At 50.6% G+C, this 25,558-nt stretch overlaps 1 long non-coding RNA gene across 1 annotated transcript; it reads left to right on the top strand.

The window, feature by feature from the left end:
* Positions 1 to 3,001: 3,001 nt before the first annotated feature.
* On the top strand, positions 3,002 to 7,329 carry LOC148216511 (uncharacterized). Its single transcript, XR_015795334.1, has 3 exons — positions 3,002 to 3,190; positions 6,560 to 6,669; positions 6,746 to 7,329. It is a non-coding gene; the product is annotated as an uncharacterized LOC148216511 (long non-coding RNA).
* The last annotated feature ends 18,229 nt before the right edge of the window (positions 7,330 to 25,558 follow it).

Here is a 25,558-nt window from a genome sequence, read left to right as displayed (position 1 = left end):
TATTTTTCTGTGTGTGTCTTTGGCCACGAACAACCCCTTTGGGAATCCAGAAGCACAACCTAATTCCCAACCCCACCCTAAAATGGGCAAACAAAAAGACCACTTACACACAGGGGCTGAAATATAAAGTTCAAGCAAGATTTCATGGGCGATGCAGATAACACCCACGCACTGTGGCTTTGGGGCTTCTGTTTGTAATCGTTTTGGCAGGATTTGTCCCTGCCCTGTGGGAATGAATATTGCACGCCCGTTCCTTTCAAATTAAACTGCACAAAAAATGGACAGTGCAAACAATTCCCTGCCTTCCTTGCAAGCAACAATGACCAGCCTTTGCTGTTTGGATCGATCACGGGGAGAGGTGGAAAGTTCTGCGCATCCCCAGAACTTTCCCAGTCTCACATGGGAGACAGGAGGGATGGGCAAAGAGTTAAACAGCTCCCATTTCCATCAGGCTCTGCCGTGAGGCACCAGATTTGATGTAATTAAGAGCCATTTAGAAGGCAAAGTGTGAATGGATCCAAATGCACTTCTGAATTTTTAAACACCTCTGAAGTGGGAGACCCTCCGCTGGTGCCTTTCCTTCATGCAAAGAAAACTCTAGGTGCTGCCCAAACTGGGGAGCAAAAGCAGAAAGGAAGGAAGCAGATTACAAAATGTAGTCACATTTGAAAATTTTATGCTACAGTAATTCACTTTATGTAGAATTAATGTGGTTGATTGAACGTTTGTGCGGCAATTTACTTATAATTAGCATTTTATGGGGAACAGATTTCACCATTGCCTTCATGCTGGGAACTCCAAGCCAGAGGTCAAAAACAGAGATGAAATAGAAAAGCACAAAATATCCTCTCTGAAATATTAATGAGATTTTAATTTACTGTTTTAAAAATACATCTTTCATCAATGCCTGTCTGTTGAATCATTATTTCATTTTTTTCCTCAGAAATCATATTAAGACTCTTGTGAACTTTGTGGCCTTCAGAAAGCTCCAAAGAGAGAGACTACAGTCTGGAGAAAGCAACTCTGGAGAAGGAGCTCACGCTGAGTCCTACATGAGCCCTGGATCCCTCCAACGTGTTAAGCCCAGACATAGTTGACTCCTGCCTCCTCTTATCTGGCCACCACTGCTCACCTACAGCGAGGAAGCCAACGCCTTCCTGCTTCCTCATCTGGAGCGTTGCCCCGTGAAAGGCTAGAGCTCCTGATAACACCCGACGATGCAAGAGTTTCTGGCCCCCATATGGATTATTCCATGCCTCTCCCTGATGGAGCCAGTAGCCTTTGTGAAGAGCTAACCATCAACTATACTGCCTGCAGCCAAGGCCTCACCACTGAGCTGGATGATGGAGAAGAAGCTGAAGCTAAAACCAGACAAGACAGAAGTGAGGTCTGTACCCTCCCAGTTTGAGAGTGCTCCTTGATCCCCAGCTGTCACTGGACTTGCGCATGGATGTGTGGTGAAGACTACCCTCCTGCTACTTCACTACTGTAGCAACTGCAACTCTTCCTGACTCAGAAGGGTTACCTATGCCTTGGTTATGACCTACCTTGATCACTGCAATGCACTGAATTCTGGAGAAGTGTCCAGATATTGCATTGACTTGTGCCAGGGCCTAGGATTGCCCAAAGCTTGTCCTGAAACCTCTGTGCTGGCTCCTATTAGCCCACCAGTCACAATTTAAGAAGTTGGCCCTGACCTTGGAAGCCCGTGAGTGGTGGAAGCCCTCTCCTGCTATGAACCAGCCTGGGCACTCAGATCAACAGGAGAAGCCTTCTGAAGATGCTGCTGCCCAGCTAGAGGTTCAGGTGTTGGATTAGCTGCAAGGAGATGCAGGTTCCAGTTCCCACTCAGCCAGTGAAAATCCCTGGGGAACCCTGGGCCAGTTCCTCTCTCAGCCCAACCTGTCTCACAGGGTTGATGGAAGGGGGGAATTGCATTGTACATTGCCTTAAGGCTTGAATTAAAGTTAGGATATAAGTTCCATCAGTCAACCAATAGTTGGCACATAAAAAAGAGATGTCCCCTGTGTAGTTCCCAGGCTGTGGAAATGCATTTGAGCCCAATATTTTCTGCCCAGCTTTTGTTAATATATTTATTTTAATGTCTGATTTTTATTTGGATTTTAATTGCATCCATGTTGTCTGTTTGCATTTTGCATTCTTTTGCAAGTATTCTCTGCCGTAAACTGCCATGATTATTAAATGATAGAAAAGTAAGATATAAATCCAATAACAAATTATTAAGTAAACAGTGAGAAATATCCCCCAACAAGAAGTGGCTGGGGCTGAATAGATGAAAGAGACGTCATGATGTGTCCATTTGTGCAGTTCAAGTGAAAATGCAGGGAAAGACCTCTGGAAAACACAAAGCAGAACAAAGCTAGCTTTTTTTCATTTTCCCCACCTCTTATTCTTATAGCAAAGCTTTCTTGGGATTCTCTCCTACACACATACACAACCATTCGGTGGATTTCTGACACCTGAAACAATGCAATGCTCAAACAATAACAAATCTAGATTCTATTTATTCTAGAAAGCCCTGAAAGCTCTGGAAGCTGTTACTAATTTCTAGACAGCTCTGAAGAATTAAAAGCATAGCAGAAAAGGAAGTCCAGTGGCAAGAGGGGGTTAAACTCAAGGGCAGAGAAGAAGAAATAGACCAGATTATACAAAATTAAAAAGCCAGTGCAAGCAGGCAATTGAGCCAGTGATTGCAAGCAATTTACAGGCCAGCTTTTCTGGAGGGAGAGGGGCATTTTGACTTAAAATGAGACTTCCTTCCTCATCGGGTTTCCTTCCATTCTCTCTTTTATTTGCGGATATCCTACGTTGAATTTGGTGAATCTCTCCTTTGGCACTTGGCTCTGGAAACCAATTTGCTCGGAAAGAATGAAAAAATCCAAGAGGCCTGGGGGCCTGGCTTTTCTCTCGGAGCGAGCTTCCTTTTCATTGCTAATAGTCAAAAGAAAGGCTGCTTTTCATCCCCAGAACCATTCTTTTTCCAACTGCCTGACGCCCTGATGTGGACAGGAGGACGCGAAGAGGCTGGTGCAGGAGCAGCCCCAGCCTTGCTCAGGCTGCAGGGCGCCTCATTCTCCCCCTCTCCTCTTTCCCAGAAGCTCCATGTGCTGGTTCTGCGGCTGAAATGGAAGCCCCTCCTTACAGAGCTTTGAAGGAGACCGCTCCAAAGGTATGGAAAAATGAGATCCAGCCACTAGACAGCTGTCATTCTGTCCATCCCTAGAGGGAACCGGGAAGTGACTGAAATACTGAACTGCTATTCACCTTGCTTCCCTAGTTTCATTCTCCGTTTAATCCGTTTCCCCACCCCAGCTCTTCCCCTCCTGGGTTGGCCAAAGAGAATTGTATTTGTCCTCTTAAATGCTAAAATCCCTGGAAAAATCACCACCAAAACCCAGTTTAATTAGGAAAATGCCAGGGACTGCAGGCCACCAGCCTTGTTCACACAACCGCAGTGCTTCATGTCCTGCGTCCACGGTCCAACCACGTGTGACTGGGTCAGCCCTAAACGGGTGGCCAGAACTCCGCTCGTCGGGAGAGGCTGCAGTGACGGAACCTTGCACGTCTGGCGGTGGCTTCCCTTCCCTCCCTCTTACACCTTGGGGGGGCGGGGAACAGCCTGAGCCTCTTTCTAATACCTTCCCACCTCCCTGGGATTAACGCTTGTTTCTTCTGTACTGTTCTTGCCCCAACAGCTCTGGCTGCTTTCCCCAAGTTCACTTCCATGGCTCCCTACAGACTACCACAGAGCCACACCCCCCCAATAACATATGATAAGGACTCGCCAGCCAAATTATTAACCAATATAGTCAGCAGACTATTATTGCACCTATCCTGAAAAGGGGTCAGGGTTGCACACTTGCCTCGAGGCCCACAGGAAGGCCATGGGGGTTGCTTTTACCTAGCTGGAGGACCCCCCAGAGTGGTTTTTCCCATATCCACCAGCCTGGGCCTTATCATCAGAAACCCTGCCTGCCTTCCTCTCAGTTATGGGGCTCCCTTCCCATAGAAGCATGGCTGCAATTTTTCCAGCATTCAGTAAGCAAGTTGTTTTGAGTTGGCGTTTTTTGGCATTGGCTGCTCCTAATACTTTCATGTTAATGCTGTATTGATTTTTATTATATTTTTCTAGGTCATCCTATTAAATAATTAAGCAAATAAATAAAAAATGATAGGCAGTAAAACACAAGAAGGTAGTTCTTGGATGTGGTAACTTGACCTTTGTTCCTGTTGTGGCTGGCCACTACAGAAGTCTCCAAGTTCTTTCTCCTTCTCAGAGAGAAGAGTCTTGGTGTTAAGTTATATTTTTCATTCTCGGACTGTGATTCTTCTGGTTTTGTATTCGTTGCAACATTAAACTCAAAGCTCCTTGTACACTGCATGGTCCTTTAGGTTGGTCCTTGCCTACCACACATCGGTAAGGTGATAAATTTGCCCATATACATCAAACCGCAAGGTAAACCAGGATAGGGAAATGAGCTCTGTTTTGTCCTGGGAGGAGGAACCCCATCCCAAGTCAAACAGGTGCTGGCAGCCAGCTAAGAAGGAAGGGCAGCATCTGTGGAGCCTGGCCAGGGGAAGGGCTGGAGAAGACCGGCCTGGGGGAGAACGGCCTGCCCTGTTACAGATCAAGCGTCACCCAGTTTTGGATTGTGTCTTTGATGGCACAGAAGGAGGGAGGGAGACTGACAGACAGACAGACAGACAGAGACACAGACCCACTTTCTCTGGGCAGCCTACAAAATGCTTTGCTTCGCTGTTCTGGTGAGAAGTCAGACCTTGAGGAAGCAGAACCTCCTTTCCCCCTTCTCTGTTCCCTTCCTACAACGCCACCATGGGCATCTCCTTGAGAAGGTCAAAAGGCTGCTCGCCTGCCTCCTGCCTCATCCTCATGAAGATGTAACCCACTAGGCCTGCCATATTCCTCCCCAGCCATGATTTATGTTCAATTTGTACCAATGGAGAAAATGAGATTTCTGATTTCAATGCCACTTCTGCAATGAGGTGATTAAAAGAGAGAGAAGGGCATTCCATTTGACTGTATGGAGTATTGATCCCGACGCTATTTTCCTTTGCAATAACCATTAGCCTGGTATTATTTGCAAACCTGTAATGCGAACCCGGTGATGTAATTTACATTTCTGCTTTTCTTATTTGCTTTAACAAAGCAACCAAAAAGCTTTTGGCCTTTCAATCCATCCAGATTGTCAATAAAATCAGTGGCTGATAGGAATTTGTGCATATGCTAAACAGTCCTTCCCAAGTAAACTACAGAGGATAAAATTGTGAAGGGCTTCTGACTGCCTAGGATGGAAGTGAGTGGACGTTACATCTGGGGTGCACAGAGACTCGGCTTGTTCCAGCTACACAGAAAGCCTTGTGGGCCACAGCTGAAGGCTGCCCAGCGTAGCCTTAAGCAGATACCATCCCCAAAAATGCACAGGTACACTTACTCATTAACCATGGTTTACTCATCACCCAATTTTCTGGGCAAACAGCACTGCACTGAACCATAAATTAACCACACAGCTTGATTTGAGCAACTTCCATATAATAGGATAAAGTGAAATAGTCCAATTTGTCTCTCAGCATATTGGGCAAGCGGGGCCCATCTCTCTCACCTTGGAAACAGTCATCCTGGGAGGGGGCAACAGAGTTCAGAGGATCAAGGCTCCCAGGACGCTCCAGAAGAGGGCAGTGAGAATCCTCTAAGCTAGGTTTGGCAGGCTCCAGGCTCCAGGCTCCAGAATCTACTTTTCTTTCTTAACTAGAAAAAAGCCAACCAAATTCTGGTGCAAAAGATGAATGACCGAAATTAAGGTCCTTAGATTTTTTTTGAGTCTTAAAACTAAATGGAGCTCACAGCCTCCCTTCCATGCACAACTTTATGCGCAGGCATTCTTCATTTCAGCCACATACAGTAGCTTGGAAGATGGAGTGGAAGCATCAACTTGCGGAAGTGTTTGCCTCTCTACCTCGATCACACAGAGCTCTTTCACGCTGCTCACATCCAGCTCCATCCAAGCCCTTCCCTGAGCAGTGGAAGACCAGCGGCTCTTCTCGGCCTAGGCTGCTGCGGCCTGCACCTTCCTACAGTGCATGGGGAGTGGGGAAGAGGGCAGGCAATCATGCAGCAGCTCAACTGTTGGGGGGCTCACCACAAATCAGCTGCAGGCCAACTTCCCATTCCTCCAAAGAGACGTAGGCACAGGTTTATCTGCTCGGTTGCCATGGGGCTATTCCCCAAAATGAGAAGGAAGGAAGAGGGATGGCTCTGCATTGCCAAGAATGGCACTGAGGCCAGACAGCTGTTTCACACATCTGGACTGTGCAATATTCCAAAGCCTGGCAGTTTTTCTCTTGTGGATCCTGAAGACAATAAAATAAGGCTTTGGGAGCCAGATAATTAGCATGAGCTCTTCATTAAGAGTCTGCAAATGAGGAAGAAAAATGGGCCTGAGGCTTCACCTCAACTAAAGAGGGGGCAGTGGCTTCTGCCCTGTTCCCACTATACAGCCTACCTTCTCTCTCCTCTTAGTGCAGATGCTGCAAACTTCCTTGGACCTTAATCTACCTGCCTATAAAATCCAGAAAGTCTTCAGTCTCAACCCCAGACTGCACCTCAAATGATTTAACCTAATCTCCCTGGTAAGTTTTTTTGGGGGGGTTAGATAGGGGGAATTGTATAGCTTCTCCTCCTCTATTTCTGCTCTTTCTCTTCTAGAATTGTAATTACGATGACTTGCCACTAATAGCCCTAGAACAAGAGAAAGAAGAGACCCGGAGATCGGCTGCTTTCTCTCTGTGTTGTGCAGTGAAGCCCTGATTTGAGGCCAGCAAGATTCAGCTTTCCAGAATAAATCATGCAGATGGCTCAGTCACGCAGCCCCAAGGGTTCCTGATCTTGTAGATCATCTCCAAGAAAGGAGGCAGAAGTGATGCCATCTCTGAAGGACACTCAGAACAGGCAGTGAAATATCTGATCAAGAGGTCCTAGGGAAATCTGTAGCTCTCAGGATGGATGTGGGACAAGAGAAACAGGCTGTCTACTGGTGCTCTGGCTGCGAGTTTGGGCCAGGGGAGCAAATGCTGAGAAGGGGGCTGCCTGACCTGGAATATCACAGTGGGGCATGTAAATACCCGGGGCGGTCGACACCCAGCTTCCATTTTACTACCACCTCACCAGTTCCTAGGCTGTTGCTTGTACCTCTTCCTCCAATTTTACAACTCACAAGGTAGTTGCCAATACAAATTCAAAAGACTTTAAAAATTAAACCAGTCAAGCAGGACAAAAGAAGTATAGGTAGAAATTCCCCAAGCCCAGCCTTTGGCAGAACAAAACAGGAAGAGGATTCCTGAAGGGGAGTGACTGTTGCACTCATCCCCTGCCCCCACAAATAGATAGGTAGATAGATAGAGAGAGAGAGAGAGAGAGAGAGAGAGAGAGAGAGAGAGAGCCACGTTCTGGCCCTACAAAGTTCTCAGACTTGGCTGTGATGGAACAGACAAATTCCATCCGTACCTGTCCTGTTCCACTCTTGCAGCTTTCCAGATTCACCTCAATGGATTACAAAATCCCAAATTGATAGGAGTTTCATTGCAAACCGTTTGAGAAGATGGCTTAATCAGACAGCACCAGAGCTTGGTTTCCCAGTCTCCAACTACTAGCTCTCCACCTTATCAGCCACACAGTCAATGTCCTAACCCAGATCTTTATTTTTCCACAGCTTCCCCTGAGGGCCTCTTTAAAGAGCCAAAGCAGGAGTCACTTCCTGTCTCAGGTGCAGTCAGCATGCCAGACAAGTGTACTTAAACTTTGCATCTGATCAAGTTATGTCTATTGGATCTGAAACCAGTGAGTCAATTCTTCCAAGTCCCTAAGTGGCGATTTGTGGTAATGTCTACATCAATACAACGAGAGCAGTTTGCTAGCTAGTTTATGTAAAGCAACTGCCTTCTGGGTGGGAGCGGACAAGCAGCCTCTGGTCTGCTCTAGCTTACAGTTCTGGGGAGCACAAAAACAGGTTGAGCAGGTGGTCTCCCTCCTCACAGAACTGGGCAGAGCCCTGAAGCTTGATCAGACTGAAGCCCCTCAGTTCTGAATCCTACTGTTTACATGGTCAACCAGATAGCCACAAGCAGGAGGTGAGCACAGAAGCAACTTCTAGTTCATGCTTTCCAGCACCTGGCATTACGGGCCCACTCTCTTGATCACTCCTCCTGCTACGTAACTGTCAGTAGCATCACCCTGATCGTGTACTTTCTTCCTCCTTTTCCTGCCTAACTAGCTTGATTGCAGCTCTTCCTGGTCATAGTATTTACCACACGTTTGATCCTGAGATGAAGAACTACCAGTATGTGTAGAGGAATGATGTGACTTAGGCAGGAGGTAGAAAGGTGGATGTTCTTCTACAGGAGCTGGATGGAACTGAAAAGTGAGGCCTTAAGTTACATGATCTCCAAGGACTTCTTGGAAAGTGAGGCTCTTCACAGACTGATTTATGAAATCTGGAGCCACAAAGTGACAGTGACCATTCTGATGGGTTTGATAAAAGACAGATACACTAAATGTATGGACAGTTCAACAGCTATTTCCTTAGGGGTGGGGAATTGAAGGAGAAAGCTATTGCTTCTGCCTCCCACTGGTGGGCTTCTCAGTAACATTTGGTTGGTTTTGATGGGAAAGAAGATGCTGGATTGGATGGACTCCCTGATGGGGGGAGCTCTTCTGCCTCACAACACACACCATCAGTGGGTCCTTGCATTGCAAAGAGGACTGAAGGCCCTGCTGAAGCTGCAGGGTGAATTCCAGTTTCCTACATCTCCACAGAATAATGCATTTAACTGTTTTGCCAAATGGCAACAACTCCTTGTGCCCCACTGGCCTCAGTCAGCTAGATGATAATTGCCAATAAAAGATCTGAGAAAATTTCACCAAGAATCCTGTATATACACCAGAAGACTAAGCAGCACACTGAAACTTTTTTTTTTTGGAACTGTTGAGAAGACATCAATTCTCTGAGTCAATTCCAGTCTTTTTATGATACGAGTTTAAAAAAACAACAATTATCTATACATGTGGCAATGCCATGGAGAACATCAAAAAGAAAAATACCAAGATTTTCAAAAAAATATCTGTGAAAATTATTGAGAATGGTCCTTTGCTTCACCCTGTGCTGATAAACATCCCGATACTCTGTCTGGACACTGTTGGACTGCTGGACCATAAGTGCAGTGCTTGTGCTCTTTATGAAATTAGGGGATCCCTCTCAAATCATGAGGGAATGGCATATCTTAAGCAAAGTCACCTGCCGTGCAGTATGACCATACATAACTTAAAGACAAGGTCCTGCAGCAGCAATTTCTCCAAAGCTTTGGATGCTACCTGTGACCAACTCCTGGGTCATTTTTAACACATGATTAACGTAACTTTGCAGAAGAGTAGAAATTCTTCTTGCTAGCCTTTCTGTCCCTGCAGAGCTACAGAAAGGAGAGAGGTGCTAGAAAAGAGGCCCAACTACAGCAGTACAGAGGGTCACAGACCCAACTTCCAAATAAGAGAGCTGGAGTCTGCTTAACCACTTGAAGCTGCTTACGTTAGTCTCCCTAAATGCCAATTGGTTTCCACTCATTATTTGTTCTGTAATGGCATACACACCATTCCTCAGGGACTCTGCTGCTGCTGTCATTTGAAATACAATTTATGGAAACTTCCAATAAATATAATGCTACTCAAAAAAAGAGCAAGTTATTAGTTTAGAATGGGCAGACTATCACAAGCTGATGGCGGCCACTAATTTATGTGCCCTGTAAATTCAGAGGCATGGCTGGCGCTGCAGTGGTAGACTGCAGATGGACGCAGCTTTGCCATTTCTGCTGAATCTGGACACTGTGGATCCTTCAGCCACCAGCCCAGAAGGTCACTCCAACCTCCTTGGATCACCAGAGCTTCCCCTGCAAGGGCAGGGACAATTCAGGGGCCAGTGCCACTGCTGAATCAGGTCTCCTCCTGAGGTCTTGTGCCAACATCATTGCTTTTTTCTTTTTCTCGCCTGCCATCCAACATCTTCTTTGCCCAGATCCCCAAAAGCAGGCTAGAGTACTCCCAGAGAGGCCAACATTCCTCTTAGATGTTAGGGCTGGAATGAATTCGGCTGAGAGAGGAATCACTGAAAATGCTTTCCAACGCCGGCTTTCCCAGGAGGGAAGTCAACTTTCCTTTAGGAGTTTTGGTAACGGCAATCATCAGTCTCTGTCCAACCCCTCAACAGCTCAGAGGTTCAGAGGAACCAACTTCTGTGCACACGTTTCAGAGCAGGGAGGTCACTCCAGAATGCCTGGCCTGAGCGGGAGCAGACCTGCCCCTGGACGCTGCTGGGACTGAGAAACAACTGCACTCCTTGACCAGGCAGCATCTATACCCTCTTCCACGGGCTGTGGGGGAGCCTTCCATCCCCCCAGGCCAAATCCAGCACAGCCCACCCTCCCCTCTCATGCCTTCCCCAAGAAACAGATTGAGAGCCAAACCCTGATTCTGAGCACCAGGTTTGGCTCTCTCGGCTTAGCTAATGTTAGGACAATGTTCCCTAAGTTCAAGTAGGTTTTATGAGAAAGATTTCCTTTTATCTGGCCTGAATCTTCTGCCTGTTTCCTTGCCATGATCCTGAAAAGCAGTCTTATGTGAGACTTCTATTCTAAACGAAGAAATCCTACACTATTTTACCATTCCATCTTATACCAGAGCACTACCTGCCAGTTCATTTGGTTCTCCCCCCAGCTCTGAACTAGAAATAGCGACCACGGCAGAGATTTGTGAGCAACATTGTAATACTGACCATTTTGCTTTTTAGAACATTCCTAACGATCCCCATCTCAGGGTTCCCCTTCCCCAGTTCCCGGTATTGCACCCAGGGCTCCTCTGAACTCTCTGCCTTGATGCCATAATGTTTCTGCTGTCAGCTCAGGCCCAACCAACATACATGTGAAGTTTGGACTTTTGCTCCAATTTCCACCTCCCTTTATGCCAATTATTTAGATGAGCCATATTTTACATTTTGCTACTCATTCCCTCCACTTGGTGCTCCTTAAGTAAGTCTGAGGTTTCCAATTCCTTAATCATGTGGCATTACCTGTGTATTCTCCACCTGACCCCGTAACATTTACAAATGTTATTTGCTTGATTGATGCTTATCTCATTTTTTCTCCACGACTTTAAGGTGCTGTGCATGGTGCTCTCTCCTCACAAGAATCACATTGTGAAGTTGGCTGGACAGAGGGACGCAGAACTACCCCACAGTCAGTCAGCCACTGGGTCTCCATGGCTGAGGGCAGACCTGAATCTTGGCTGCCCCGTTCTGTTCCACCATCTAAACCATTCTTCCACCCCTAAATCATGGGGGTGATAAGCAAGTCTCAGAGCAGGGTCCCAATGTAGACCCTGGGAGACCCCCACCTCTCACTCTCCTCTGTTCTCTTCTGTTCCTTGTCACTTGCAATGACCAATTTGCCCTGTTTTGTTTTGTTTTGTTTTGTTTTGTTTTAAATTCCATGGCTAAATTTACTCAGGAATCTTTGCAAGGGATTTTACAAATTTCCCTTTTTATGCCATCGCCCCAAATACTTGTTGAGATTCTCAGAGAACTCAGTTGCTGATTGGCTGGCTGTTCTAAGAATTTTCTAAGGGAGCACAGAAATGTCAAAACAGTCCCTTGTGATTCTATTCCAAAAATAGCCTTATGGCCTATTGGGCCTACACGGGAAAAGCACTGCTAAATGGAAATTTCTGCTGCTGGTTACCAACAGCATCATGTCTCAGAAGTCGCCCTAGAGGGGTGCTGCTCAGGGGCTCTGCCTTTGGAGAGAGGAATGGGCAAGGATGCACCCCTCTCAGCCTCTACCCCCAAGGCTTGTGAGATAGGAGAAGCAGCGGCTAAGCCACAGGGAAAGATACGCACACATTTTGATGCAACATGAAGCAAAGGAAACGACAGCATTAACAAAATGCAAACCTTCACGTAGGACAAATAAAAAGTTTCTGAAAAAGCATTACGTATGAAAGCATCATGAGCAGGAATCCAACTAAAAATTACATACAATTCAATCAGATGTACTGCTGGAAAAGAACATACAGGCATCATGTCATAGCTGAAACATGCCACGATGAAACACTTAACTAGTTTAACTCTCACTCGCCTTCCCTCTGTGGTGCCTTTCTGAATGCCTGCGATTTATAGCTATCAGTCAATAATCAAGCCAATAGCATGAATGAACTGACAATCAGAGCACCTAAAGGAAACAGAATTGGAATCACTTTCCCAGGCTCCATTAAGAAAAAGAATTCTGCCAAAGATCCTGTGACGGCACCTATTAGGAACAGCCCAAAGCAAGAAACCGGCTGTAGTCAGAATGGAAAATCTCAACAAGCACTCAGAATTAGGAGACATTTGGAAGGTCCCCTCCTGAAGCTGGGGGAACAGGGTCCCTTCAAATGGGGCAGGAGTGGGCTCTATGCGGACAACACTTTTCTCTTGAATGACAATGATGCTCTACGGCTAAAAAGTGCCCAAATGTTCTGATCTGTCATCACGAGATAGACATGAACCTTCTGGCTTATTTGCCTAAAGCCATCATCTGCTTGGAAACAGGCCTTTAGGAGACTGCTGTTGGCCCACGGAGCAGGGCCTGAATTTCTTGCCCAGCCGCAGAAACAACGCAGCACAGCAGCAGCAGCAGCGGAAAAGGCTGATCTCTCTGAGGAACTCCTTGTTGCAAGCCTCAAATGGCTAATCTCTCCCTCCTCGACCCCCCCCCGCCCCCGCAGACCACCTCTTTTGGCCTCCTTTTTTGCAAGAGCAGCGCTTCCTCTCAGGTGCCCACAGCAGACTCTCTGATTGGCTGTGCTGCCCGGCCAGGCATCTCTGCAGGGGACAGATGTGCATCCCAGTCAGACGTCAGCAGATGTCACTTGCCAGAAGGGCACTCACAGAGAAGACTAGGGATGAACTGACATCGAGCTGGTAGGATCCCCCCCCCTCGGCCTCCCCTTGCCCGGGGTTCTCCTCTGTTGGGGAGTCAACTGGGCCAGGAGCATGGCCTGTGGCTGAAGGACCTAGAGTTACACTTGCCACAGCCAACCTTCATTGCTCAAGCCACGCCACACCATACCCTCCTGCCAAGGACCACTGCAGTCGTCCAGGCCATTTTCTGAGGCTCCCGAGTCCTGGTGACCAGCCACCCTGTGGCCTCTTTCTCAGGACCCAAAAGAATGCCAAGAACAGAGGAAAGGTCTTCTCCTTAAGAGGAAATCGCTTGGCTGCGCGCTGTGCCTTTCAACAGATTCCTTCACTTTGCACACACCTTGGGAATGCTAAGGAAAAAAGTGAATGCCGGAGCAAACAGACATGAAAAGGAACAGAAGGCGGACTGTTACGAATGAGTGCCCGCAGCTCCCATCACCGCCCACCTTTTGCCAACGGTCATTCTGAGCAGGAGGCCAATGGCAGATGCCAGCCGGATCACCTGCTCACAGGAATCCTTGGATCGTGATACCCCACCCCACCCCGCCCCACCCACCCCGCTGCCCCTCGAAGCAAGCTAGCCCACCGCCCCAGGCCTTCCGGCAGGCCTCCCCAGTCCTCAGTTGCCAGCCACAGGAAAGGTGATTCTTTGTTCAGAGAAGCCCAAGAATCACCCAAGGGAAGGGAAGGGAAGAACAGCACAGAAACCACAACCCACAAGCAGGGCTAGAGGCTAGAAAGCGACGCACTCGACCCACCTGGAGGGCCAAGGGGCCACAGTGTGACGCCCTGGCCAGCTCGTGGCAATGGCCGGGAAGATCCACATGGGCTCCTTTAGCCGGAGAGCGTGGACCCATCCCCTCACAACGCTGCTCTGAACGCTCTCCGAACCTCACGCCATGAAGATTGGCTGCCAGAGTGGCGGAAGAATGGGGCTGGTGGGGGGATCAGCCGGGGGGAGGGAGGGCCAGGATTTTAAAAATGCGTGCAGCAAATGAAGAAAACCGTTGATACCTTTAGGGTCATGTGAGGAAGCCACTGGCAGAGATATATGCGAGACAACACAGAAAGAGGGAGGGAACGAAGGAGAGCGGCAAGAGCTTTCTATTATTCGGGACACTGGTGATGCACACGGAGGCAGTTGGAAGATTAAATTAAGTATTATATCTGCTGACCCAATTGCCATGGTTACCGGACAGCGGAAAATATTAATCAAGCCAAACCTTTTCTGCTGAACGTACGGGGAGGCGGGGGAAAGAATACTAAATATAAATATATACATAGAAGGGAAGGTCTCTCAGGCAATGCGAGAAGCCACTTGATATTGTCAGGATGAGCATTACTGTTTTTGTTACTGCTGCCATTATGACGGTGGCTGCCTGAGAGAAGCGCCATGCTCAGGGACAAAGGTGCGCGGCCCCGGGCTGCCCTGAGCACCATTTCCTATGGAGACAGACCGGAACGGGCTCCCTTTCCCGCAGGTCGAGAGCTGAGAGGAAAGGCGGGGGAGAACGCGCGCAGCAGCGAGGGTGCTCTGGGGGTGCTCCGGAGCGGGGCAGGGCCTGCGCGGGATGGGCCCCGCGAGCGCCTTCCGCCAAGAGGAGCATCGCCGCCTGCCCTGCGCTGCGCTCGCTCATCGGCAGGTGGCGCTGCCCCTCGGTCTGCCGCCCCTCCCTATTGGCCAGGCGAGCGCGGGAGCTGCTTCCCAATTGGCTCGTTTGTATCGTTTGGCCTCCCGGAGCGCCACTTCCATTACGCCAAGAGCTTCTGCCCTTTGCATCTCCTCGCCTGTGATGGGCTCAGGCCTCGGATTCCCCTCCAGCTCCTACCCAGCCACGCTTACACTAATGAAGTGCAGCCTTGGTTTAGACATCACAGTCAACTGACCTTGGTAGGCCTCTCTTCCACGCGTGGAGGCTCTCGTCCCTTCATGACTCTGGGTCGCTGCCCGTAGCTGGAACTTTCGCCTCCTCCTGCGGAGACCGCCGCAACGGGCAGGGCTACCGCAGCTGGGCTGCGATAATCACGGCAGCCAATAGAGGGCAGCAAAGCAATACAGAAAAGGTTAACTCCTTGCTACCATCTAGTGGCCTGGTTTATCTGGTAGCCCTACAACAGGGTTTTGGAGCGGCCACCTACAGTGATTAGCAGGGCTCTGGGGACACGCAAGCCTGTCTTACAACGGCTTGCAGTCGGTGGTATGAGAGGGTGGGGAGGAAGACAGAGAAGGCCTTCCTGTTTCTGGTCTTCATGAGATGGACCGGTCTGCTGGAGGTTCCTCCAGCCTTGCTTGAGAAGACGTTCCCACTCTTTCCTGAAGAGAGGCCTCTCCATGGCTCATGTTGGGCTGTATTGTCCAGCACAGAACTGCACTCATATGTGGGCACTCCAGTGTGCCTGGTTTGTGCCAACATATTTAGGATCAGCAACTATAATTGTAAATATAGTTGCATCAATATTTCTGCAAAAGTGTATTTAATAACATTTAAAAAGATAAGTCCTCCTGCCTTTCCAGTTACAAAAATATGGTCTATGAAGTACGCAAACCCTTTGCCCTGTTTAGCTTCAAAAAGGGATGACAAGAACAGAAAGTGGTCTTTACAGAAATATTACAGTTCTTCAAAGAATTTCCAGAAACATTTCACAGAGTCCTCGTCTGGCGATAGGAACCCAGGGACAGTCTGAAGGTATACTTTACAGGCATTGCAAGCATCGCATTAAGAATGAAGAGCCATTGCCAGAACTCAGCGGAATGATAGGGGCTGAAATGAGTGGGGCTGAAAGACCTCTAATTTTGGTTTTCAGCACAGTTCATACAATTGAGCTCCTTTGCTGCCAAGCAGCTATCACAAACTCCCAAGGAGGTGTGTGATTTCCTCAGAGGAAACCGTCCATCTTTTGATCCAAGAGACAGGGATGGTAGCAGCCAGCTGGAACCACAAGCCTTCCCGACTGGCATCTGCCTCCACAGCTGTCTGTTCACCACCGGCTCTTGTCTGCAACCCATCCAAGGGAACCAGTCGCTGATGGGGGGGGGGGCTCGGGGCTGCCCTCCTCTTGGGCCCTCTGGGGTGCCCAGTCACTTCACGCTGAAGCTTACCTGGGCATTTCCTGCTCACAACCTTGCTCAAACTGCCTTGCGCTCACCAGTCCTGCCATCCGCAGCTGCCTCTTGAAAAGGAGCCGCCTCGGCACGTCCCCCGAGTTCTCCCTCTGCAAACCTTCCGGGCACAGCCAGCTTGCTGGAGGGTTAGGGCCGGAGGCGATCCTGCATGTAATCCTTTCCTGGCTGGAAAATGATTACCCTACGATGGCCAGTGTGGACGGCTTAGGGCAGCTGTGTCATATAAATTGTCAGCAATGACCATAAGCACTCAGGGAAACCATTTAATTCTTCACTCCCGCCACCGTGGGCTGATATATTCTTTCAAGGTCATTACCCAAGGCTAGGAGGGTCGCATGATAAACGAGTGACAGGCCCAAGGAGGGAGGGTGCGCCCGAGCGGGCCTTACATTAATTAGACAGAAGCACTAGAGAGGAAAGGGGGCTGGGGGGAGGGGGAGGGGGAGGGCCAGGACCACCAGCCCCTGCCTTTGTTTCATCTTCTGCAGATGAAGATGCCTGCCCCCCTCCTGGTCAGTGGGTTGACTTTAAACCGCGGGGCTTTCCAGGGATCCCTGCAGCTCTACCCACTGGTTCTCCTTGCTCCTGTTTGCCACCTTTGATCTGCAACATGTGGAGGAGCATCCTGACCAAGGACGTGCTCCATGCAGAGCACGGAAGGGTCTGCTCCGGACCAGGCTTTCGGAGCAGGGCAGTCACAGAGAAGGGACGTGCACGCACCCCCTAGCCTCCAGTGGGTGCGCAGACTGCCTGGAGCGGATTAGTCACTGCTGAGCTGCACCTTCGCGGATCCACCTGCTGGCAAGAAACACAACTTTCCAGCCAAAATACTTCTTGTGGAAGTCAGTCTGCAGACAGAATCCAGCAGCTGTCACGGGGAGTAGCACAGTCAAGGGTGGAGGGTTTTAGGAATGTGCCAAATTCAATCTGGGAGCTACTGGAGGACCAGATTCTCAGAGCCTTCCTGCTCCTCAAAGTGAATTTCTATTGTAACTTTGAAGAACCCTTTGAGTGTGGCGGTACTGGAATAGGACCAAGAAGATCCAGGTTCACGTCCCAGTTTAATCACAGTGACTTTGTGCCAGTCACCCGCTCTCAGCCCAACCTACCTTTGCAGAGTAGTTGTTCTGAGAATTAAGCTACATTAGAGAAGACTGCCCCCCAGGCCTGCCAAGTATGAATCCCACACAAACAGAGAGAGTCTGGCCAGTGGCTTTGGCAGTCGGCAAATGCATGGAGCAAGCCATGGATGCTGCCCCCTGGTGGCTGACGTCAGAAGACAAGGTCCCTTCTGGAACTAATGGAGGCCACCCTGGCCCTGGGCACAGGGCTGGGCCCTCTCTCCACCTGCAAACTGTTTCGTTGGCGAGAATGTTCTCACCCGCACTTGAGAGCAGCAGCGCTCGGGCACACTTACTTCTGCACGCTCCGTGGGTGCTCAGCCTATGTCAAACGAGAGAGCTGTCTGCACTGATCAAGCACCTGGTAGCAGGGACGACCAAGGCCTCTCCAGGCCTCCACTTGCTCAACCCAGCAGAGCCGCCTTGCCCAGACACGCGGGATCATGCGGATCCCAAGGCAGGCAATACGTAGGTGGTGGAAAGAGGGCCCTTCTCTGCCCTGTTCTGATCTGTGCAAAAGATGCCCCCAAGGATCGGTCTCCCTCCCACTCTCCCTCGCTCCTTGTAAGCCCTTGGCCTTACACGGTTGTTTATCACCCCAGGCAAACTCTCCTGCCTTCCTCCCCGCAGTTCTTCCAATCTCTAAACTGCAAGGGTGTGTGTGAGCAACACCTGGTCCAAACATCAAAAGCTGGGGCCTTCTTTCATTTCTGCACTGTGTGGACCAGGGAAGGAGGCGGCGGCAACGGCACCGGCAGAGCCTGGCCCTGATCAGGTGCTGCTGAGGGAGGTCAGAGGCAGAAGATGGGAAGGGGGTCCCACTCAAAGATGAGCCCCAGAGACCTGAGGGCACGCAGGCACAAGAGGGGGCCAAGTCCACTGCCCTGGTGGCACAAAGCCATTCCTTTGGGTTTTATACAGAGGAGGCTTCACATCTGCAGAGGCGTTTGCAACCAGAAACATCTGTCCTGCCATAAGCATGGGACCCTGGCCTCTTTTACGTCCACCTTGTGTTGCTCCTTGGTAACAACGGTTGCCTGCTCTCCTGCCCTCGCCATTTGGCACACCTGTTTAACCCTTTGTTTCCCAGGAACTGGAGATCAAGAAGCTGCAGGTGCCAGCAAGCCCTGCCCTCGTAGGAAATGCAAACGAAGCAAAAGCAAAAGCCAGAAACCCTGAAACTTAGCACTGCCCAACCCAAAGCTAGCAGGTCTCGTGTGAGGCCCCAGGAGGGCAAAGGCCACCTGGCAGCCACTAGAGCCAGGAGAAGGCCAGGCGGGCAGAATGCTGCCAGAGGGCCTTTGCAACAACTTTTGCGAATATTTTTAGTCTCCCCAGAGGCACAAGTTCTGCACAGCAGCAGGGTTCTTTCTGTCCCTGCTACCCCAGAGAGGTCTGGAGAAGATGGAAGGGGCGTCCCGCAAGGCTGCTGTCCTCAGGGCTCAGCCCAGCCTCAAACACGGACCGGCCCACCCTGCTGGGACTCACGCCCTGCCCGGCCTTGCCCGAGGCGGTGGAGCTGCCCCGCACACACGTGCCCTGAGAAGCCACAGGGCTGGCTCACCGCAGCCGGGTCATTCTCATACATCAAGCACAGGCTGAGGCAGTGCAGCCCCTGCCTCAAGCAGCAGGCCTTCCCAGGTTGCAGCTGCAGGACACGCTTCTGCGGTGCCCCAGGAAGGCTGCCATTTTGAATGACCATTCTCGTCCCCCTAATACCATCCCCGGCTCCGCCAAAGGGAGCGTCCCACCCCCAGGCAGAACCGGCCTGGCATGAGGAGCGTGGCACCCTGCCAGAGAAGCCCCAATGTGCAAAATGTCTGGGAGGGTTTGGGGGTCATGCCTCCTTGTTTCCAGGATGAAAAAGGCACCACGCGCGTAAACATCCCTCTCATCCCGTTGGCCCGGCAGACTGGAAAGAGGGTAAGAAATAGAAAACGCACTCACGCGCCCTCGGGCACCCAGGCCCATCGCCTGCTTCCCTCTTGGCTGCTCAGAAGATACTTGGAGCGCAGGGACTGCTCACAATCCAGCGGTGTGATCCACAGACATGAGTGGTAATGTGCCTGCTCCTGTTTCACTGCCTCTCCCGCTGCCTCCCCCCCCGCCAGCCCATTCCTCTTGTTCTCATGTTCAGTGGTTATTTTAGCTTAATGCAATGAGATCACGCGGCTCCCTTCATTAGAGAGCCTCGCCGGCCGCCTCGTGCAGCTCCCATCACTTCCAAACGATGAGATTTAGGAAGGTCGGCTCTTCAGTCCTGATCGGGCTAAAATGGGAAGGCACCACCGTTTCATTGTCCAAGGGGGGCCTGGGAAGGCCTTGGTCCAGCACAGGTGTCAGCCCTACTGAGGGGTCCACGGGGTGGGGGCGTTCATTTTTCAGCCGAGGGAGCACCAGGGGTAAAATACAAACCACGGATTTATTTCTGCAAGGCCAGGATTACTGGGTTAGAAGCAGGGTCTTCCTTGCATTCCCCTGGCTCTGGGGCTCCTGAGCTTGGAAAGATGGGGCTCCCCGCAGCCTCCAGATGGTCCACCAGGACCTGGCTAAATGCCAATTGACCAAGGGCAGCCAGCAGAAGGGTTCCTGGGGAGGTTCTTGGCCATCCTTGCCCACCGTGCCCCCTTGGCGCAGGCTGCTGTTTGCCCAGGTTTTGAATTGCTCCTCATCCGCCAAAGCAAACGTGCTTCTCCCTGGATCCCTCTGCTCGGCGCCAGAAACCATTCTCAGAGCAGAAGCCGTTCTTCCGTGGCGGACGGGCAAGGCACAGCCGCGAAGCAGGTGGAAGAGGCCCATCTGCTGTGCGGAGCTCCTCGGACATCTGCAGTCATCTGGACTTGAACCCTGGCCTCTCACCTCAGGTCCCCGGACCGCTCCCGCCCGCCCCCTCTCCTCCCGGCAGCTCCTCTGCAAGCAGCAAGGCATAAATGGGAGAGCCATTCTCCCAGGGAGAGGGAGAGGGAGAGGGAGAAGAAAGGGCGAGCCGGCGAGCCAGCGAGCCAATGGCCCCAACTTCCTCCCAGGTAATTAAAGGGTCTGTTTTCAAGGTTGCATGGGTAAAAGACAATTTGGCCTAATGAAGCCTTGATCGGCTGCGCTGAGAGGCACAGGAGTTGCTGAGGGTCCTTCATTCAAAAGCCATCCTCCGCGGCTCTAAAGCATGAAACCGGGTATTGTTCTGGCTTGGCTGCCGTTGCTGAGTGAAAACATGGGAATTTGCTTTAAATTTATTTCCATAATCTAATGGTGCTGAGGTCTAGGATATGTCAGGCTGGGTACAATGATTAATCAGGGGGAAATGGTATCCATGCGTGTGCCTCCCCCCCCCCCGCTCGCCTCCTTCTTCTGTTTCTTCCGAATGCGGCGTCCTTCATTATGCCCATGAAGATCCCTCCAATCGGCGCTTCGGATGCTGAATGCGCGGGGTCAGTTATGGAGATGCAGGAAATTACGGGGGATTGGTGGGGACCCTCTTGCCACTCGCCAAGCAAGAACAGCCCTGCTCCTGACAGGTTTTCAGCACCGCCAATTTGTGCCGCCGCAAAATCTCCCACAACAACCCCCCAAGCCCCTGCTGGGGACGAGGCAGCGTTTTAGGCATCGCTGTTAATGCTCTGCACTCAGGGAGGGGCCGTGTGTAGTTTGCCCACCAGAGACAAATTCAGTTCAACCCCAACATCTCCGGACCTGCTGATGCGCTTGAACCACCACCTGGAGCTGCTGGAGCCGAGGGAAAGGCCTCCCGTGCCCCTCTTCCTTGACCCTCTCGGCCTCAGGAAGATCCCTCCCCCAGGACAGAGGCAGCCCATAAAGGGGGCACGGAAGGCAGGGAGGAGCCTCCAGGGCCGCAGAGCAGGCCCTCCCTCCTCTAGAGAGCCCGGGGGGGGGTCCCCATGGTGGGCCCAGCACGAAAGGAGCCGGGCCAGCCGGGGAGGCAGGGGGAGAGGCATGGGGGGGCTGGTCACTGGGGTAGGGAAGCCTGGGGCCAACTGCTGCCGGAATGCAGACCCGCTCCGGCCGCTCTTCCTTTCCTTGGAGGAGCTATCTGCCCCCCGGGGGGGGCGAGGAAGCGGTCCCTCACCCGCCTGCCCGCCCACTCCTTCCGCATCCCGAAACCTCCCGGCCGGCATCGCCCCTCGCACCTGCGAGACAAGCCGCGTCGCCGGGCGCCCTGGAAACCGAGCAGCTCCCGAACAAAGGCCGCCTCCCCGTCACCTTCGCCCGGCCTTTCAAAAGCGCATCTCCGAAACACAAAGCATCAGCGGGAAATGGCAATTTTATGAATCGTAATCAATCAAAGGGCTTATTAACTCAATGTGAAGCCAGATTAAAATCTTTAATTATAAATCGTGCTAAAAGGAAAAACAAAATGTACTTATGGTACACTGAAAATTCCGGATATTAACATCGTTGTTATTATCTCTGGCAATATTAAATTCCACCCCCCGACTTGCAACAGGCCCACCTCTTTCTCTTTCCAAAGAACAAGAGAACGGAGCAGAACCTCATTTTTCTTTTCTTTTCTCTCTCCCTCCCTTTCCTCTCAAGGCTTATTAAAATGTATTCTTTTCTATTGCACACCAGGCAGTTTGCAAGGAAGCTGGGGCTGGGGGCTGGGGGGGCATTCAGGAAACCCCATTACAGCTGCACAGTGAGAGAGGCTCCTGCTTTATTAAGGGAGGCGAGCTGGAGTTACGGGCTGGGGGCAGGGAGGGGTGATGCAATCAAATGTGAAGCATTTCTGCTAATGAAAGAGGCATGCATGTCTGCGCAAGGCTGTATGATTGGCAGGAGTGCAGATTGGTAACCACAGGAAGGGCCTTTCCTCAAAGCCGCGGTGTGAGAAAAGGCAAGGGGTGGTTTTTTATCAGGCAGACATTTGGGAAATGACCACAGCAAATTTAATCACAGTTGGAAGGAGGCTGAGGCAGGAGGGGGGCGGGAGCGCGCAGCACCCGAGTCACATGTTTTATTTATTTGTTCAAAGTCACGGTCATCCCATTGTGTGACCCCCTCACATTCTGTCATTCTGGAATACAACAAAGGCCAAAGGCTTGGCCAGAACCAGCAAAGTTCAGCCTTTTCATATTCAAATCATAAAAGCAAAATGCATTCCGCATTGTGATGCTAAAGCCTGCATTTTCTGTGCATCTGCCTGACAGGCTGCTCGCCTTCACCCCCATCTTTATCTCTCCCCTCTTTTTCACACAATCATTTTAAAACACTCCTAGTGACAGTCTGGCTTCTAGCAATGGGTTAGGCATCCCTGGAGATAATCAAGGGGGGGAAGAATCGGAAGCCCGCCGTCCTTCCCGTCCCTTTTCTGCACGCGTTCTCAAAGCTGCCCCTTGCTTCCAGATCGTGCCGGCCACCTGGCCGGCCGGTCAGTCAGTCGGGCGTCCCTTCCTTCCCCCCCAGGTGAGAGGCAGATGGGATCAGCAGCAGCAGTGCAGACTTCCCCCTCCCCCGGGTTAATGCTGCATGTGCGGTTTTGCGTCTTCCTGTCCTCAGAGCGTTGGTTCCAGAATGGTTCCAAACGGGATTTAGGAACAAATGTGAAAACCTTCCTGCTTCCTTTTGTGTACCTGAGCTGCCAGCAAAGCAGCTGCCAAGAACTCTCAGCAGGAGCCCCCAACAAAAGAAAAATTAAAGCACTTGTTTCTCCCTCACATCCCCATCAAAGAGGTAGGAACAGAAAAGGCTTTCCAGAGTATTAAAGGCACCACAGCACAGTCCCCTTTGTGATACATATTACAAGAGAGAGGGATGACCCGATCCAGGCACATGCGTTTCCTTCGTCAGGGGAGAATCTCCTACGTGCAGACCCCGCAGAAGAACTTATCCTTCCTCCTTCCGCCTCCTGAAATCACCGGCGACTGTGGCATGCGCTCTCATCCATTCCCCACATTTTTAAACACTCCCAGTGCCCGGCTGGCGCCCACTCTTCCCACAGAAGGAGGCCCAACCGGTGAGAGGCCAAGATGGGCGAGGGCTGCCTGGAGAGCAGGGCCTCCAATGCGTTGCTCTTTCCCTCCGGAATTGGGGCCCTGATTTTGCTGCCTCTCAGCCTGCTAAGCCTGACTTCTGACATTCAGGAAATCTATTTGTACATCCAGCAGTGTCAGTGAAGTAGCACGATCCCTGTATGTTTCTATAAAGTAAAAAGACCAAATCTAATTAAATAATTCTACTTAGCACTGTTTTAAATATCTCTACAAAAGATCACACTCTCTAATAGGTTGAAACAGATTAAAATCCCAAGTAGAACACTGGAGGCTGGAAAAAAGTAACAAAACCACCAGCAACATTATGTCTAATTCATTTATGTTATCTACAAAAACAATATATTTTCAGGATAATGCAGAAGAAGCATTGAAATGTCAAAACAGTTGATGATATACTTAATTTATATTTTTTAAAAATCTTGTCTGGCTTGTTTTCTTTGGAATATCTTTTTGTAATTTTATTCCCAGAAAAAGAATCCTGGTTCTAGAAATTATTAAAATCTTTGCCAGCATATTAAAACCTAGATTTCCTTGGCAAGCGTTACCTTAATTCTGTATTATTTAAATTATATTTCAGAATATATTTGTCCAAAAACAAAATTATTGTTAAAAGAGCATTAATTTCTCCTATGAATTTTTTTCTCAAAAGATTAACTTGAAGCATAAAAAGATTAGAGAAGGAAACTCCTGTTAATTTATCTGCAAAAGTATATCCTGTTTTGCAATGCAAATATTTAGGAGACAACGGATACATTTATGTGGAAAATAATATCGTTTACATGTGAAATAAACTTTGTATTATAGGGCTGGAATAATGACTAATTTACAGTGAATAGCTGGATTTATATTTGTTATAGAAAGTAAAAGCTTTTTTCTGTACTTTGAGGGAAAATGACAATGCAGACATTATTTTTTCAAGAAACAAATGAGGGAACATGATTTTAAAAGCCTTATTTAAAAAAAAAAAAACTCAACGTATTTTAAATGGATCCTTAAAGTACGGCAAGTATTCTTGAGGCACGCGTGCCCCGATGCCTCCTAAACGGACCCAGTTTTCACACACACAAGAGCTACGGGCAAAGACGCGGTCCGAGGCATTCTCGCGTCCCAAGCCGCCTCGGGGATAAAGGGCACGGGGCCCGAGCGAATGCTGCCCAAGGGTTTAATCTGGATTAATTCTGCGCCGCCCGCCCGACCTGGCTAAACCTCTCCTTTTTGTTATGCAAAAGCCAACTGGTCTCCCGGTTCGGACTCAGCCGTTTATCTTTATCATTTTCATGCTCCTTGGGCAGGGGGAGGGCGCGGGGGCATCGTTCCGTTCGTTGTCCCGGGGCACTGATCAGGGCTCCCCGTCTGCCGGCCAGAGGGGCGCAGCAGCCCCGGAGGGCCCTCCGGGGCCGGGGCTGTCAGGAGAAGATGGCCCAGTCGAGTCCTGGCCCCAGCAAGGAAGGAAGCGAGGACCAGCGGCGGGGTCCCCCGAAGACACCCCCCACGACACTTAAACAAGTCCGCGCGGTGAATGCCGGGTCACCAGGGACGCATCAAGGCCTCTCGCCTGACCATTAGGCTCGTTGATGGAGTGGACAATGAACTTCCCGGACAGCTGGGAGAGTGGACTTGACCGTGGCTGCCGGCTAATCCGGCCACAGAGGGCTGCGGACCGCCCCCTCCCCGCCTTGCCCGCGACCAGGCAGCCGGATTAGGCGCGGCCAAGCCGGAGCCCCGCGCGGGGCGAGGGGGGTCTCCGCACTCCGGCGCCGGCTCTCGCCGGCCTCCCGCTCCCGCTTCCCCTTCCCCTCTCGCGGACGCGCGTCCCGGTGAGCTGCGGGGCGGGCGCCGGGGGATCTGCGGCTGCTGCGGCCGCTCTTCCTCCCGCCGCAGCGGCAGAAGAGGCGGCCCGGGTCCTCCCTGCCTGTCTCGCCTTGGGAAGGCAAACGTCCCGCCACTCGTGGCATGGTGCTAATTTCCGGGCAGACGCCGCGAGTGGGTAGACAGGTAAGAATCGAAACGCTTGCAATGACTGAAGCGGACGCCTGGACTTCGGAGCAACCGGGGCCCCGAAGCGCAGCCGCCCTAAGCAGTCCACAAGCGGGCGAAAGGCGGCGGGGCCTCCCCCTTCCGCCGTGTCCTAACCCAAGGCTGATCGGCCAGCATTTGCTCAAATGTTACCTAAGTCCTCACTCAGGTGCGCTTTCCCAAGTTTTGAATAAATAGAAAACATCGCTGGCCTTAGGGAGCCTTTATCTCCGTTTTATCTCCTTGCTTCCT

The sequence above is a fragment of the Python bivittatus genome, unplaced genomic scaffold (assembly GCF_059951505.1).
Source record: "Python bivittatus isolate LINGU-HERP-01145 unplaced genomic scaffold, Pbiv_v1 ctg000190_np1212, whole genome shotgun sequence".
Classification (NCBI taxonomy): Eukaryota; Metazoa; Chordata; class Lepidosauria; order Squamata; family Pythonidae; genus Python; species Python bivittatus.
Note: the sequence above shows the minus strand (reverse complement) of the source record. Positions and strands in the feature narration are given on the sequence as shown.